The sequence below is a fragment of the Macrobrachium rosenbergii genome, chromosome 3, assembly GCF_040412425.1.
Source record: "Macrobrachium rosenbergii isolate ZJJX-2024 chromosome 3, ASM4041242v1, whole genome shotgun sequence".
NCBI lineage: Eukaryota > Metazoa > Arthropoda > Malacostraca > Decapoda > Palaemonidae > Macrobrachium > Macrobrachium rosenbergii.
In genome coordinates, this window is record NC_089743.1 from 17,606,645 (window position 1) to 17,623,697 (window position 17,053).

The 17,053-nt window shown below is 36.3% G+C and overlaps 1 protein-coding gene across 2 annotated transcripts in view; it reads left to right on the forward strand.

The window, feature by feature from the left end:
- The first annotated feature begins 3,742 nt into the window (after positions 1–3,742).
- The window catches only part of LOC136852917 (uncharacterized), a 26,284-nt gene continuing 12,973 nt past the window's right edge, over positions 3,743–17,053 (forward strand). The window contains exon 1 of one of the 2 annotated variants that reach the window (XM_067127890.1): positions 3,743–4,022. The gene's annotated coding sequence lies outside the window, so the exon portion shown is untranslated. The remainder of the gene's footprint in view (positions 4,023–17,053) is intronic. The other variant, XM_067127897.1, reaches the window with a different exon arrangement.

Here is a 17,053-nt window from a genome sequence, read left to right on the forward strand (position 1 = left end):
AAAATGATTACTATAATCTGTGAAATGGGATGTAATCCATGTAATTGCAGGTACTTAATGTTTCATTTACAGAAAGTAATTTAGTATAGCAAAATTAACTTACAGATTTATCCAAATGTATATATATACAGTATATATATATATATATATATATATATATATATATATATATATATATATATATGTATATATATATATAAACACTGTGTGTGTGTGTATTTATGTCCAACAGGGATGATGAAACACTGTTTAAAAACTTATACATAGTGGAAGAAATTTACAATATATATGGGAGAGAAACAGTACATACAAAGAGTAAGAAACCAAACATTCACACCTGACACGTGAGAAAAAAGGGGGCGGAGCAGTAAACTTGTTTACGTCTGAGTCTGACGTCAGTATTCTATTGACAAATCTGTTCACCGATGTGGGTGGCCTAACACCTTTAAACCTTGTTCCATGTCAGCAATCTTTCTTCAAAGCTACACATTTTACATATTTCTTCTGAAGTAAATGGAATAAGTTTATAAATGCCCTGACTGATATTCAGTCCAGTTGATTAAATTACATAAAAAAGAATGTAAATTTGAACTGAATGGAAATTTGACGGTCAAAATTTTGGTATGGCTATGGGTAACCCTTTATTTCCAGTCTTAAATCATTTTTATACGGAGCTTTTTTTTTTTTAGAGCAGTATATGAAACAAAATCATTCCATGCAATGTAATATGGTTTAGGTATGTTGACGGTACTTATACTTGACAAAGGAACAAAAATGTATATACTATGGTAAATTGAATGAAATGATTCCACCAATAAAATTCATTAGGGAAAGGGTAAATGACGGTAACCTACTCTTTTCAGACTGTCTAATACACCGAAGTAGTCACGGGTTTAACTCTAGTGTGTACATAAAACATACCAATATTTCTGCTGCTGTACAATTGTATTCTGTCAAAGCAATAAAGTAAAAGAACTGTATACAATGATGATGAATTAAACATAATTAGGAATACGGGCAAGAAATTAAAATATCCGGATTTTGTATTTGACAATGCATTGGGAGTAGCAACAAGACTCTTAATGATAACATGGAAACTTGAAACAGAAAACACTTGCTTGGACTCCCGTACAGTAATAATTTCAGATATTCTCCATCTACTATAGAAAATCGGAGCTAATGTTGCATTTACGATCATGAATACAATGAAACGAGCATCTGTAAAGAACTCCCCAGACAAAACTAAAGGACATATACAGTATACCAAATCCCAAGTAAGGCCTGCAATAACTTTTATGTTTGCGAAACTGGAAAATCATTGAGAAAGAGGATGGCAGAGCATAAACAAATGTGTAAGATATGCACAAGAGAACAGTGGAATTGTCGCACAGTGGAAACAACCATACAATCAAATGTGCAGGATATAAAAAAGATTGTTTCTTTCAATAATATACTGGAAGGAAATGTAATCGAGTCCAGTTTTATAAAAAGAAAGCTTTTGTAAGAATGTGAATATCTGTCAAGTCTTGTACAAAGTCAATCCATTCATTTCAAAAGAAATATGTAAAATGTACAGATTTTACTAGAGGTAGTTGGCATGGAACGGGGGCAAAAGGTGAGCCCACCCTCAAGGATAAACAGATTTGAAAATAGAGTGCTGAATTCAGATGCTGCTGAGTTTTACTGCTCATCCCCGCTTTTTCCCAGTTGTCACGTGAGAATACTTGGTTTCCAACTCTTTGTATGTTCCTTTGTACTGTCCCGTTAACATAAATTCTACAAACTTCTACTACTATGCATGCCCTCTAGAAAATGTCTTAGATATAAAGAAGAAAGAGGTCAGGATTCACACTCAGTATTCATTTCTCCTGTGGTACATCTACATATACTCATGAGGGGTTAGTGTGATTTTAAGCGTGCGTGCACACACATAGAATCTGCTGGTAACTTTTTCCAAATACGTGCAATACACACACACACATATATATACATATATACATATATATATATATATATGTATACATATATATATATATATATATATATATATATATATATATATATATATATATATATATATAATTATACAAATTATACAAACGACTGATACATGCTTCTAAGGACTGAAAGTAAAGGTACTCACTGAACTGTACTCCACAACCTCTTTCAACACACCCCAACGCAATGTTTGGTAAACAAAGGTTCAAAGACCTTCTGGCATGACTTCAGCCTTCCACTATCGAGAAAGGATAAATCAGTCTCTTATTAAGAAGTTGAGAGGAACATCTCTTATCACAAAATAATGAGGCGTAGTATGGCAAAGCACGTGGTGGCCGATATGACCTGGTTTTCCCTTATGAACGCAATCAGGAATGCCATCTATCTTGTGCGCAAGGTCTTGCAAATGTTCCGACTCATTCACTTTAAATTTGTAATGTGTTTTAATGGTGAAAGTTTAAAAAATTACTAGAGATGGTAGCTGTACCCCGCCTGAAAAAACATTAAGTGGGATGTAATTATCTTGAGGAATTCTCTCTAAGCTTCTAATTTCCGATCCTTCAAAAGGTAACTCATTCGATTCATTTGAGTTAACTGCATTTTTAACCCTTTTTTTAAAAATAAAAAGAAAATCACACTCACACAGAAGGGACTCTGTAAAAAACATAACGCTAAAGTTGTAAAATTCCTTGCGATCATGCTGTAAAATGGGACTAACTTTTGGTACGACCGACATTCCCAATATATAATATAAATATTACAAACAAATTGGGTTGTGCAGCGCTAAACGAACAGCTGAAAAGGCCTTTTCGTTTTATAACTGACTGAACATTCTCAGCAATGACGATTCTCTCGCTGCATGTAACCAGCCCCAGTGATCGGCGCTGAGATGCTCTGTTTTTGAGGGTTGCGGAGGATCGAACTTTCTTTTCGTTTTTGCTCTTATTTTCATTACTGCAACATTACAGAGGCTACAGAGGCCAATACAGACAAACAGTACAAACATCAAAACCTGACAGGTGGCCCCTTTATCTTTTATTTCAAAGCAATCTAACAAGGTATATAACCTAATCTTTTCCTAGCCTACGTTTGAAGAAAACGTGAGAATGAACAGGATAGGAAATAAGAGAAGGGTTAATTCCACAACAAATGGCTCACCTGGTATAATGTATAAAATTTCTTTCGTTCATGCTGAAGCACGCCTACAGAAAGATAATACAAGGCCCACCATACAAACAACCATTGGTAAAAATACATACTTTGAAACCGTAACAAAATGATCTATCCACCTAAATATATATATATATATATATATATATATATATATATATATATATATATATATATATGTGCATATATATAAAATACATGTGTGTATATATGTATGTATATACAGTATATATATAAGTATATATACATATATATATATATATATATATATATATATATATATATATATATATATATATATATTTTACACAATATAATATATATATATATATATATATATATATATATATATATATATATATATATATATATATATATATATATATATATATTAATGTATATACATACATATATATAAAATGTATATATTTATATGATTTACCCCTGAAGATGAATCCTAAGATAAAATGGCTGCTGACTGGGTAAGTTTTGTCATTTTTTACGATACGAAAGTTCTTTAGCCCTAAACTCGGAATCTCTGTTCATATCTTCCACGTGAGGAAGACGTTGCTTTAGTGTGCTCTTCACCAGCTGATTGTCCCTTTGTTAGAACTCTCCATCCCTCCTAGCCTCAACCAGATCGCACCCCACCGCAGTCCCTGTGTGCTTATCATCAGAGTATTGGTTAATGATAAGTGGGATATCAGAGTCGGTCGCCACAGACCTAATGAGTGAGAAGTAATCAGTTACGAGGGACAGAGACAGAGGGACAAGAATTATTTCGGATATTTTTCAAGTGGAGCAGGATGTAAACATCGGTTGACACCGTGTGCAATCACTGAAGACAGCTAAAGGTAACGGATGCTTTTGTGGTTTGTGTCTGGTGAGGGATAAGGTGGTATTTTTCTCTGAACACTTTCTTCGGCGTCGGGTGAAAACGCCCATTTGACAGGAACTCTCCGATACCAGACGACACTCGTGCGCCCAGTTTTGATACAAATGTATATAATCTTAATATTCCAGTTGAATATCACCAATCACTGAAGACGACACAAACCATTTCGAATTGTCCTCTGAACCATCCCTCTTCATTTCGACTGTGCTTCTGTTATTCTTTGCTTCGTTTTGATTTCTTGCCCTATTTACAATGATCTCAATATAATTTCTATCACCGAATATAGTTTTTGCTTTCTACTCCGAATACGAAAACTGAAAACGAATGATGGAAAAGACGAAGAAGCTATGGGTGAATGCAACACAACTTACAGAGAGTCACATGAAAGTGTGGGAATAAAATAACCGGGAGAACTCGACTACAGTTGATATCGGTGCGCAGTTTGATGGTATCTGAACGCAATGACGCAATGCTGTATGTAAGGAAAGAAAGCACTGTTATACAAGTACCGACGGCGAGAGAATTCCAATCTCTGACGGTAAACAGTCACAGAACCAATCAATCAATCCGAGTACAAAAAAATATTACTTATTCTATTACAAATGATAATTATTCTCTGGCATAAAAATGCAACGCATCATAATTAGTCAATCTGTTTCTCATAAAAAAGTGTTTGTACAAAAGATAAAAATTTCATATAGTGATGTAAAGATTAGGTTTGTCTGGAAAGTGGCACTGAAGCTGCTAAAAATGTTTATAAGGCCTTTCAAAAGATTTACTGAGGTAACCAACATGTCATAAGAAACAACACACATAGTGTTTGGTCACTATGGATACTTGAGTGGGGAGAGGGGGGGTGGAAGGTGGGGTTCTTGAAACCTTCTTTGTGTTTCCTGGATCATGGCAACAGCGATCTGTTTTGAGGTCTTGATAACTTTTCCTATTATGTTAGTCCACGACAACAAAATCAAAATAATTGTACTTTAATACATTTTTTCGTCTAAGAACTGCACGCATTTCTTTTACATTTAAGGAACAATGTTATTTACTTTTTTGTCCACGTTCCTGTTGTAATGTTATTGATTTTTTGGCGGGGGTGGGTGGGGGAGAGTGGCAACACTGCCACTCAAGGACAAAAGAAGTTAAGTATGTGGATAACTTTAAAGGAGTGCTGACATTTATATTGATAAAAACGATCTCAATGAGTATGTAAGGCTTACAGCAAAGTACATTACAATTACAAAATATTTTTTCTTCATAAAATACAACCATGATATCAGAAGTACATTTTCCAATGAAACATGATTGTATACCCATCTTTTACTCTTAATTAGTTCATTGAACATTGCCTTTTTTACAATAAAGAGTGTTATAAGTCAACAAATTCTTTAAGCAGCAGAACGGTCATAAACTCATTCACTGGTACAGGAATTTGAGCTTTCAGCTCTGCCGACCACTAAACACTGAAGTGTTTTCACAGCTTATTTGAAGCTTATCAAGCATTGGCATAAACAACACTAGCTGCAAAATTGCCTCAATGTTTTAGAGTATTTGTAGGGCGTCAAAGACCACCAGTACCGAAGTGTGACGACATGGTACCTCAACCGTACGTAGATGCTGAGAACCCAGCAACAGACGCTCCTAAAAAAAGATCGAAAGTGTCAAGACAGATTAGGAAGAACTTTTATCTCAAGAAACAGGTCAAATCATGAAGTCTAAAGGTCAACTGGTTCCCAGTGCTTGTTTTTTCTCTTTCGTTTTGACATTAATTGTTGCTAGGTACACAGCAATGAAGAAAAATAATAAAGATATATATTTTTCAATTCTTTCTCTGGCGAATAAATCAAATAACCAAACCATTTGAATTTTTTCCGACTTAAACTACTGATTAACCTATATGTTATAGCAATCTTGTATGAATCAAGCAAATAATCAATTATTTTTTTAAACAATTTAATGTTGCCGTTTTATCGAATGAAACCAAGAAAACCTAACATAAGTACTTGTCTTTGAGGGCTGACTATAACCAGAAACAAAAACCTTACAAAAGGAAATATACTTATATTGAATCAAATATAAATCTATGGTAATAAACTTATAAATCAAAATAATGGTAAACACCAGCACCAAGGTCTTGGGAAATCATGATAACGTGTTCGACTTTTTCACAGGTAGAGCAAAACTAACACCAAAGGTTCATGGCATTACTGAGATCACTTGGAGTCACGATGAAAGCCTGGATGTGAAACGTACAGTCATCTCTTAAATGCAAACTGTATATTGTTATATGCATTTTATTTGAGAGGGATGAGGTTCTTGAGGGGAAATAATCCCAGTTACAGTTATTATTGATAAAGTATACAGTGCTTTTTGGGACAGCAAAAGCCTCTGGTTAAGGTAGAATTATCAAGACATAGTTTCACTTGTTAATAAAACAAAGGAAATTTCAACCTAAACCTTTCCCGTACGAGATGATTCAGTGAAACTTGCAAAATACCCATAAGCGCAGGCCTCCGCCTTGCCAGACCCTTTGAGCGCATGTTTGTCCACCAGATCTGTTAACTACCATGGTCAGTATGAAATCTTCCACAACCTACGAGTTCTTCATTGGCAGGGTGGGTAGAGCTCTCGGCCAGCAGGCTGTTGGCCCAGTGTTCGACTCTGCGACCGGCCAATGAAGAATTAGAGGAGTTTATTTCTGGTGATAGAAATTCATTTCTCGTCATAATGTGGTTCGGATTCCACAATAAGCTGTAGGTCCCGTTGCTAGGTAACCAGTTGGTTCTTAGCCACGTAAAATAAATCTAATCCTTCGGGCCAGGCCCTCTCTAGGAGAGCTGTTAATCAGCTCAGTGGTCTGGTTAAACTAAGATATACTTTTCCACAGCCTATGTCATACTTTGCTGACGAGGGTAATCATTATCTTTGCCAACAAAACTGGGAATGGGCAATGTTTTAACCTCTTTCCCTTTGGTAGTTAAAAATATCCGAACAACACAAAAACAGATTCTGAAGAAATTTGGTGAAAACAGTCGCTGAATGACTCCCTCAAAATGTTTAGCCTCTAGTGGACACAAATGAAGAGCAGACATTTAATCAGAAACACTCACTAGCCATAAAGTACAGAGCTTTCCGAGAAGTTCATGTGAAATGCAGGTTTGTTTGGTGATTCAGCCAGGATCATATCTGGAAATTGGAGGAACGATGAAACAATATTCAACGAAGGGTGCTGAAAATTGAAAAAATAAATGCTTGATTGACTGCTCTTGTCCAAGCACACTACACTGCATACCTAATACAGTATGCATACACGCATGAAACTGGCTCATACTGACAAGGATTCTTTTTTAACTTAGTCACGTAGCCAATGCGGCAGACCAGCAAAAATGTCGTTTGTAGCAGAGCTGATCACATAACCGGAGAACATCGCAGAGCCATAATTCATTATTTCGCACCATATGACAGACAGAAGACAGGGATGGAGACCGGGCCGAATCGACCAAAACTTAGGCAGAAAAGGGCCACCGAAACAACAGCGCAACTTTACTGAAATTCTAATTTTGCACCCCTGGGTCTTTAGTTGATGTTACTGTAGCAGTAATACCCAAACAGATATCTCAATCCATCATAATCATTGCAAACTAAAGTTTGAAAAACTCCATTGCACTTTAGCTGGTGTGTAGACCCATTTCTAGAATTTGCATTATCAATTAATCTAGAACAGATTTACTAAGTCATCTCATGATACCACCCGTGTCGGGAAAAAATTCTAAACAAATATTTTGGGTAGAGCTCCTTTTCGCAACCCACATCCAAATTATTAAAATCAAAATGCAAGGAATGTAAATAAAATAAATTACCAAAGTGATTGTGGTTAGGGGTGGGGATAGTTTATACAAAATGGGTTTCCTTTCTTATGTTACAGATCTTTTGTCATTGTCTCTTTGTGTCCAGTTTCCCTAATATCCCTCCCCTTTACTCTGTAAGGGGCGTGAAAATGGTGCAACACAAATCCACCTGCTTCCATGTTGTTCCACACACCGGCTACCATGGTGCTGATCACAGTCACCAATTTGCTAGTCATTCTTTTAAGGCGAAATTTACTAAAATAAAAATAAGACTTCCGGTCAAATGCACAACCCTCTCTTCTTGTTTTCCTTTGCATACACAAGCAATGTGCTTGGACATCAACAGCGACATTACGGACACACACATCTGAAATAAATTGCTTGTAACAGACGAGTTGTGATCATTCAAACTCGATCTAGATAGTGAATGTCAACATATTTGGATCTAAAAGAACAGGGCATCAATATTTTACTACTGATAGGGAATTTTTAGTTGATAATACGTTCGTCGTCTCGAACCACGGAAAAACAAGAACTCAGGACTACAGTGAAGCCTTAAACCACGGCCATGCTTAAACCACAGAGCTTGATGGTTTAAGGCGTCGCTGTAGTCCTGAGTTCTTGTCTTCCGTGGTTCGAGCCCACGAGACGCCGAACTTATTATTAAGTAAAAAATTCCCCTTCGGGTAACATATGAAAATATATTATTTCCGAGGTAGAGCAAATTGGGTATTAAAGGACAATTGTAGCTTAATGTTTATATATCAATCACGGCGATGTGATAAAATTCATTCAAATACATGTGTATGTATATATATATATATATATATATATATATATATATATATATATATATATATATATATATATATATATATATATATATATATATATATCAGAGTATCTTTTAACCATAGTTGATAAATGTATGGCAGAGTGTCTTGGGGTGGAATGATATAACTATGACATCAAATCATCAAATTTTCATTGATTTCCATCACAGGCCCTTCATTTCAGAGGGAATCGCCCACTGAATGTTTTCCTTGTTACACTGAGAACTGTTCGCCCGTTTTTGACATATTTCATCAATACCCCAATACTGATGAAAACATTACTTCTCCCTACTTCGATGGCGCAGGTTCTCAAGACATTAGTCATTATCTACTTACTGTCTCACGGTCATCTCGTAATGACTCCCTGCATAAAAAAAACTTACAGGGTCAGAGCTATCATATCTATTTATTGAGAAACCTCAAAAAGTGAGGCAGATTCTGGTACATGCAGGCTACAAACTTTCTTGCAAACACTCTTCGCGTTAGTGAGATGCTAGGGCAGGTTCTTTAGGCTAACCTGCTACTCCATCAATCCAACATTTTCTTGGTCTTTCTCTTGTTCTCTCTGTTACGATTTTCGAATTTCACATCCTTCTAGAAAGGAAATTTTTCCCTATTCTCTTTGCATGGCCAAACTGCCTCATAATACACTAATTCACTTCTTCATATGCACCAACTATGCGTCACATCTGGACAGAAAAACTGTCTTGGCAATCCCGCCTGCCATGAACTTGTAACATCTTCATAAGTCATTTATTACTTCCATGGTCGTTCCCACGCCACGATTAAGTGTAAATTTAGCTGTGTCCTCCCCCTCCCCTCCCCTTCCCTCTTCCATCCCCCTCCCCCTCCCCCTTCCGGAACACACGATCAAGTGTTAATTTAGCTGTGTCCTCCCCTCCCCTCCCCTCTTCCATCCCCTTTCCCTTCCGAAGCACACGATTAAGTGTTAATTTAGCTGCGTCCCCCACCTCCCCCTCCCCTTCCCTCTTCCCACCCCTTCCCTTTTCCATCCCCTTCCCTCTTCCCTCCCCTTCCATCTTCCTTCCCTTTCCCTTCCCTCCACTCCCCTTTCCGGAGCATGCAATCAAATGTTAATTTAGCTTTGTCCTCCTCCTCCTCCTCCCCTTCCCCTTCCCCTCTTCTATCGTCCTCCCTCCCCCTTCCAGAGCACACGATCAAGTGTTAAATTAGCAGTGTCCTCCCCTCCCCTTTCCCTCTTCCATCCCCCTCCACTTCCACCTTCCCTCCCCGTTCGCCTCCCCTCCACTTCCTCTTCCGGAGCACACGATCAAATGTTAATTTAGCTGTGTCCTCCCCCTCCCCTCCCCCTGCCACCTTCTCCCTTCCCTTCCCCTATCCCTTCCGCCTTCACCCCATCCCTTCCTCTTTCCCTCCATCACCTTCGCATTTTCCTGCCCTTCCCTCCCCCTTTCCCCTCTCCTCCTTCCTCCTCTTCTCCCCTTCCCCTCACCTTCCAGCTTCCCTCCCCTTCCATCCCCCTTCCCTCACCTTCCTACTCCCCCCTCCCCCTCCCCCGTAAACGGACATCAATTTCGTTAACTACAATCATAAATCTGTTACAATTTCTGTCAAAACTAAAAAGTATAAATTAAAAAAATATAAAAAACTTTTTAAAAACATGCTTTTATTAAAATACTCTAAAAAGTAAGAAAGAATTTTTTGACACACACCAGGATTTTCTTACAATTAGTCATGTCTACAAAAATAAAAGCGTGGGCCCTAAACATGGCAGGAAATGCTACAAGAAAAGAAACATGTTTTTATTTCTCGTAGCATTTCCTTCCATGTTTTTACTTTTCAGTGCATTTTAATAGAAGCATGTTTAAAAAAATTTTTTTTTTTTTTACACCATACAAGTTACTTTCCTCCCTGCGCATTCGTGAACATTTTCCACTTATTTTATCAAAACTCTGATGGCTCTTGTTCTTATCAAAATACCTCCTTTAGCACTCAGACTTAACAATTTACAAATGATGAGATTCCTAAGAATCTCATCGAACGCCTTACGTAAATGCATGAACGCACCGAGCACTCTACTTTACTCTCAATCTCCGCAGAAAACTACTTAATCACAGAAAATAATAAACATCTAGGGTATCACTCATGGCTTTATTTAAGCTTTCTCGAAGAGAGAGAGAGAGAGAGAGAGAGAGAGAGAGAGAGAGAGAGAGAGAGAGAGAGAGAGAGAGAGAGAATGCACACACCAGAACATACACTAAATTAATTTCGTATCACCTTCTCTCAAGTAGTTCTTATCACAAGTAAGATTACTTGAGCCAGTGACCGCACTACTAGTCCAGTTTCATCTCATCCGATATAAAGATTAGAATAAAGATAATACTATTGAGAGAGAGAGAGAGAGAGAGAGAGAGAGAGAGAGAGAGAGAGAGAGAGAGAGAGAGAGAGAGAGTTATCAAAAGGTGCAACTGAATCCCCAAATGACTAATGCAAGATAAATGGGAATGATACTGTCAGATATCTCAACCACAAAAACAATATTTAGACTTAAGATCCGAGATCGGGGACAGAAATGCTTCGATTTTTTGTTTTAACGGTTTAATTTTAACGTTTAACTAAACTAATTCCAAAGGAAAAAGATTAAGAACGGGGAAATATACTCGAAACTGAAGCTCACTTACATTTCATATCCTTTCAGAATCTAAAACCGAAAAAGAACAGAAATAAGGAAAAGTGTTGCCCCTACGCGTGGCAGCCCTTCCTCTTCTCACGAAACCTCGTTGCTAATATGGACGGTGGCTTTTCTGTCCATTCTCTAAAGCTATTATTTCCGTTGGACTTTCAGGTGACCTCGTACATCCCGGCATGTTAACTCTTTTCTTATTTAATCTTTGGAAATCCGTAATTGTAGAAATGCTCAGTATGGTAAACCTTTGTTACATTTTGCCCGTAGTCTTCGCAATTTCCTTCCTGAATTTGGTAAACGTCCATCGTTAAGAAGTGAGTCTTGTGAACCTACTCTTTTTTTTTTTTTAATTTCCCTTCTAATTTTTCTTCCTGCACTTTACCTAAGGCAACTGCCTATCCGTATCGTGGGCCTCAAAATAGTTTGAACATTAGAAAATAGTCTGGTCATCACTAAAATGATTAGCAATATTGTTACATCTAACGTCATCGACATACAAAATGATTATATCTTGGAAATCTCAACAGCGTTTATATATAAATAAATAAATAAATAAATAAATAAATATAATATATATATATATATTAATAATATATATTTACATATATATATATATATATATATATATATATATATATATATATATATATATATATATAATTAACGTTAACATTCTTGTATGTAGGGATAGAGATAGAGAGATGAGTCTAACTAACCCCCTTGGCACTATTCTCGTATTCCTTTAACCTTACTCCGATCAAGTAATTTTAAAATGAGGCCTGGAGTGATTTTGATTAGAAAATGTATTGCAGAATGCTATGCTATAGTCTGTCATGAATTAGCTGAGCTTCAACAAACAATTCGAAGGTAGAAACGGCGATAACATTGTGATCACGGAAGGGAAACCGCGATACGACAGCGGATAAGATAGCGATGGAGAGATATGCTTTTAGTGAGTTGTGGTATGTGGCACCACTGGTAATATTAAATATTGAAAGTCAAACACATACAAAGTCATTATGATACTTATTAATAAAACCTTCACAGTAGGGAGCGCTTAATTATGTGCTGATAAGAGAAAAGAAAATAATAATAATAATAATAATAATAATAATAATAATAATAATAATAATAATAATAATAATAATAATAATAATAAACTTCATTGAACAGTATGGCTGTCTGGGTGCTGTTTAGTTTGTATTTTGTAGTTTCTCAATCTCTCGAATCAGCTTCTTTGTGGCAGCAGTTAAATCGTCCAGCAGCTGTCCAAAGTGCATTTATTCCTTGACGTTTCGGTAGAGCTTTCTGCCATACTCGAAAGGCGAATGAAGTCAGGGGTACATCTGAGCCATATTAATTCCCGCAAAGCCAGCTTACTTCCGAATCGTCAAAGAATAAATGTACTTTGAAACAGCTGCTGGATGATTTAACTGCTGCCACAAAGATGATTCGAGAGATTGAGAAACTGCAATACAAACTAAACGGCACCCAGACGGCCATACTGTTCAATGAAGTTTGCTTGAGAGGGGTCTTCTTCCGAAATAATAATAATAATAATAATAATAATAATAATACTAATAATAATAATAATAATAATAATAAACAACTTTATATCACCATAAGGCATATATACATTAATAATTTAGGGTGCAAATATGTAAAAACCTATATACATAATTAAAGCAAGACAATACTAAAAAAACAAATACAATATCAGGTCGCCTCTCAAAACCTACAAACAACACTGAAGGTGTATACATCCCCACGACTGAACCATCAGTTAGAGGAGCGAATAAATAAAACCCAAAAAATATCTAGGAACGAATCAAGAAAAGTTGGTATTTAAAAAGAGAGGCTAGATACCACCTTATACAAGGGCGTGCTGAATCATCCCCAACTCCACCAAAATATGCACACAAAAAATACATTCGCACATAAACATCACAGGTCAGGGCTCATATCTCTTACTTCCAAGGATTCCTATCAAGTTTTATATTTAATTAGGTATTTAATCTTGTTCGCTAAAAAGAACAAAAAGGTTTGATCATTTGTAAATGAATACTCAAAAGTACAATAGCTGATACTTTAAGCAGGAGATTCCTCTGGGATAATGTGTAGGAATACAGGCAGCAAAATAATAATAATAATAATAATAATAATAATAATAATAATAATAATAATAATAATAATAATAATAAACAAATACTAATGTCTTTGTAAAATTAGTATCCGGGAAATATTTTCACCTTTACTAAAATACACATCGTAGAATAAAGTTGTTTAACCTTCTGATATTTTAACTGTAGATAAATATTAGTTTACGGATACTGCAATATTAAAAAAAATGTTATATCAAGAAAGTGACAATGGAATTATACTGATCACAAGATAACATATCAAGTACACAATATGTATCCAGAATAACTTGGTCAAGAGAACGAAGCAGTATGTCAAAGGATATTATCAGTAATAACAGTGATAAATGGTAGTCTTATAACACGTGGTTTAAATACAATTTCTAACGTTTTCCTCTCCAGTAGTTTTTATGGAGATTACTTTTAATTATCTGTAATTTTCTGTCAAACTTCCATGGATTATGAAGTCTTGCTTGATTTCTTTTATTAATAAATATTTCCTTTGTTAATAATTATTCATACATTTTTGAGTTCCTCGGCATTTGAAATCCCCTGCTGTACAAAGGCGCACACAGTGTTACAGGAGGGGAGCATCTCTTAACATATCAGGAAAGGTGTCTGGCAGGATTTATTAGAAAGTGAGGCAAATGACAAAAGAAATGATAGGGGAAGAGTAGCAGCGTAGCGAGGGTTTAGACAAGAGAGAGGGTGTGTGGATCAAGTGTCTCTTGTGAAACTGTTATGTGAGAACTTTTGGGGTAAAAGGAAAAAGCTGCATACGACGTATATGGTCCCTCGAAAAGCTTATAGCAGAATGGATGGAGATGGAGTGTAAGGTGTACAAGTCTGGTGTAGAGGGTGTACAGTGAGAGCAATCTAAAGATTTGTTTCTTATTATAATACAGTTGAGGCAGGAGTTAGGTTATAAGGAAGTAACAGCAATGGTTTTGTGCAAAATTGGTCTGAGACAAGGGTGTGCTACGCTCTACGGTTAATTAATACCTTCATGGTTGCGAAAAGTCAGAGATAGGAATTAGATGTAAGGGCAGAGTTGTGGAATAAACAATATTTATCGGGGGTCAGTGAAGAGAAACTGCAGAAACCAGTATACTAGACTTTGAAGTTCTTTGCAATGGGAGAAAGCTGAAAGTAAATGTAAGCAAACGTGAGGTCCGCGAGGGTAAATGAAAACCGGGAAAATGGAGCAGTGAAAATAACATGAATAGTGAAACAATGAAACTGGTTGATTCATTAAGTTATCTATCAGGGATTCAAGGTAATAGCAAATGGTAGGAAGAGACGAGAGGCGAGCCACAAGGAATCTGAAACAATGAAGCAGCAGGAAGCGTGAATGACGACCTGGAAGAGAGATCTTGTCCAAGCCAAAGCTGGCTTCTATTAAAGGGTTGTTGAGCCTTAAGAGAAGTGAAGTGCAAATGTTTTATATATATAAAAATGTTGAAGCTGCTGAGATCATTTGTCTGTGTAACATTTACCGCATACCACAAGGGGTGAGAAATGTGGGGATTCTTAGTTGTAAAAAAGTATGGAGGACGACAGGTTGGTGACAAGAATGTGTTTATAAATATCCGAATTAGGGAGGAGACGAGGACTTATATATTCCTGAATAAATGACGAAGGGGCACTGGAACAGATGGATGACCTCAAAAGCAAGGAAGCAAGCAAGTGCGCGCAACACTGAGGTGAATGACACATTGCGTTTAGGACTGTCACTCGATGGGCCGGAGTTCAATTCCCCTGACCGGCTGATGAAGAGTTACAGGAATTTATTTCTGGTGATAGAAATTCATTTCTCGCTATAATGTGGTTCGGATTCCACAATAAGCTGTACGTCCCTTTGCTAAGTAACCAATTGGTTCTTAGCCACGTAAAATAAGTCTAATCCTTCGGGCCAGCCCCCTCTAGGAGAGCTGTTAATCAGCTCAGTGGTCTGGTAAAACTAAGGTATACTTAGGGATGTTTGGCTGGCTAAGGTGAACCTTTTTCGAAGGTGAGTGACGTGGTTTAACGTTAGAGTTTTTTGTATAACGGGTTCAAAATTTAAGTATAAAATGTGGCAGTGACTGATATTTTTTATTATTATGAGCAACAACCTGTTAGGTGAAATAGGTTGATTACACACACACACACACACACACACACACACACACACACACACACACACATATATATATATATATATATATATATATATATATATATATATATATATATATATATATATATATATATATATATATATATATATTCTTCTTCGTTTTAACGTGCTTTTATACCCATTTTTATATGGGGTAAGCACAGTGCCTTCTTTGAAGGACTTTCATTTGGCGGTGGGGTATATATATATACAGTATATAATGAAAGGAGCCCATAAAAACACCAAAAGGGTAGAAAGTTATACCTATATTTCGGAGACACTGTCTCCCTCAAGAGGCGGGTAATGAATGAAGTCAAGAGTTATAGAGCAGTGGCATTTATACCAATAAAGGAATATTCTAGAAGTCTGCTGCTACGTCACTCATGTTGACAGCTTCTCCTTAATCTTCTTCACCTCTGGGTGGAGGAAGATTTTATCTATCAGATCTGAATCCCAGGCTCCTTTTCAGAGGTTCATCCTATTTCTGTTTAATCAGTGCTGATCCTATCATTTGGCTTTTGAACCGACAATTGCTGCTAAAAACTATAAGTGACATACTCCAGTTTATTTTGTGATTATGATTGTTTATATGTTTAAAAATAGCTGAGCTCTGTTGTCCATATCTTACTGAACGTTTATGTTGTATTTATAGTCTCTGGGGGAGTGATTTACCTGTAAAACCGATGTACAGTAGGAATGGTCACTTCTCAACATAAAACTTTCAAGTTTAAATGCAGATTCCCTATTCACAAAAGTACCATTACAAGACGTTCTACAGGTTTTGAGAGAAAAATTAGCCCCCTATACAGATCATTTCCCACTAGATAAAAAAAAAAATTAGTTGAACTATGTGTATCAAACAACGTCATTTTGTTCGGGGAGTCATTCTATAAACAAAAATTCGGGTGCAGCATGGGCAGCCCTTCAAATCCAGTTTTAGCCAATCTATACATGGAATATTTTGAAACAATAATAATAAATGAAATAGCACCTAAAGACATGCTGTGGATGAGATATGTAGATGATAGCCTAACATTTTGGGATAATAGGTGGGTCAGTTTCAACGAATTCCTAACATTTTGGGATAATAGGTGGGGTAATTTCAACGAATTTCTTTCAAAATTAAATGTACTAGTAATCAGCATCAATTTCAAAATTGAATGGGAAACAAACAACAAAATTCCATTTCTTGATGTTTCAATAATTAGCGACACGACAGAATACACATTTATCGTATACAGAAAACCGACATTTTCACTTTCATATATTCTCTATTTTAGTTATCATGATATTTCTATCAAAAGTGGCGTAGCCAGCAATTTGTTCTTTAAAGCCTTACAGATTT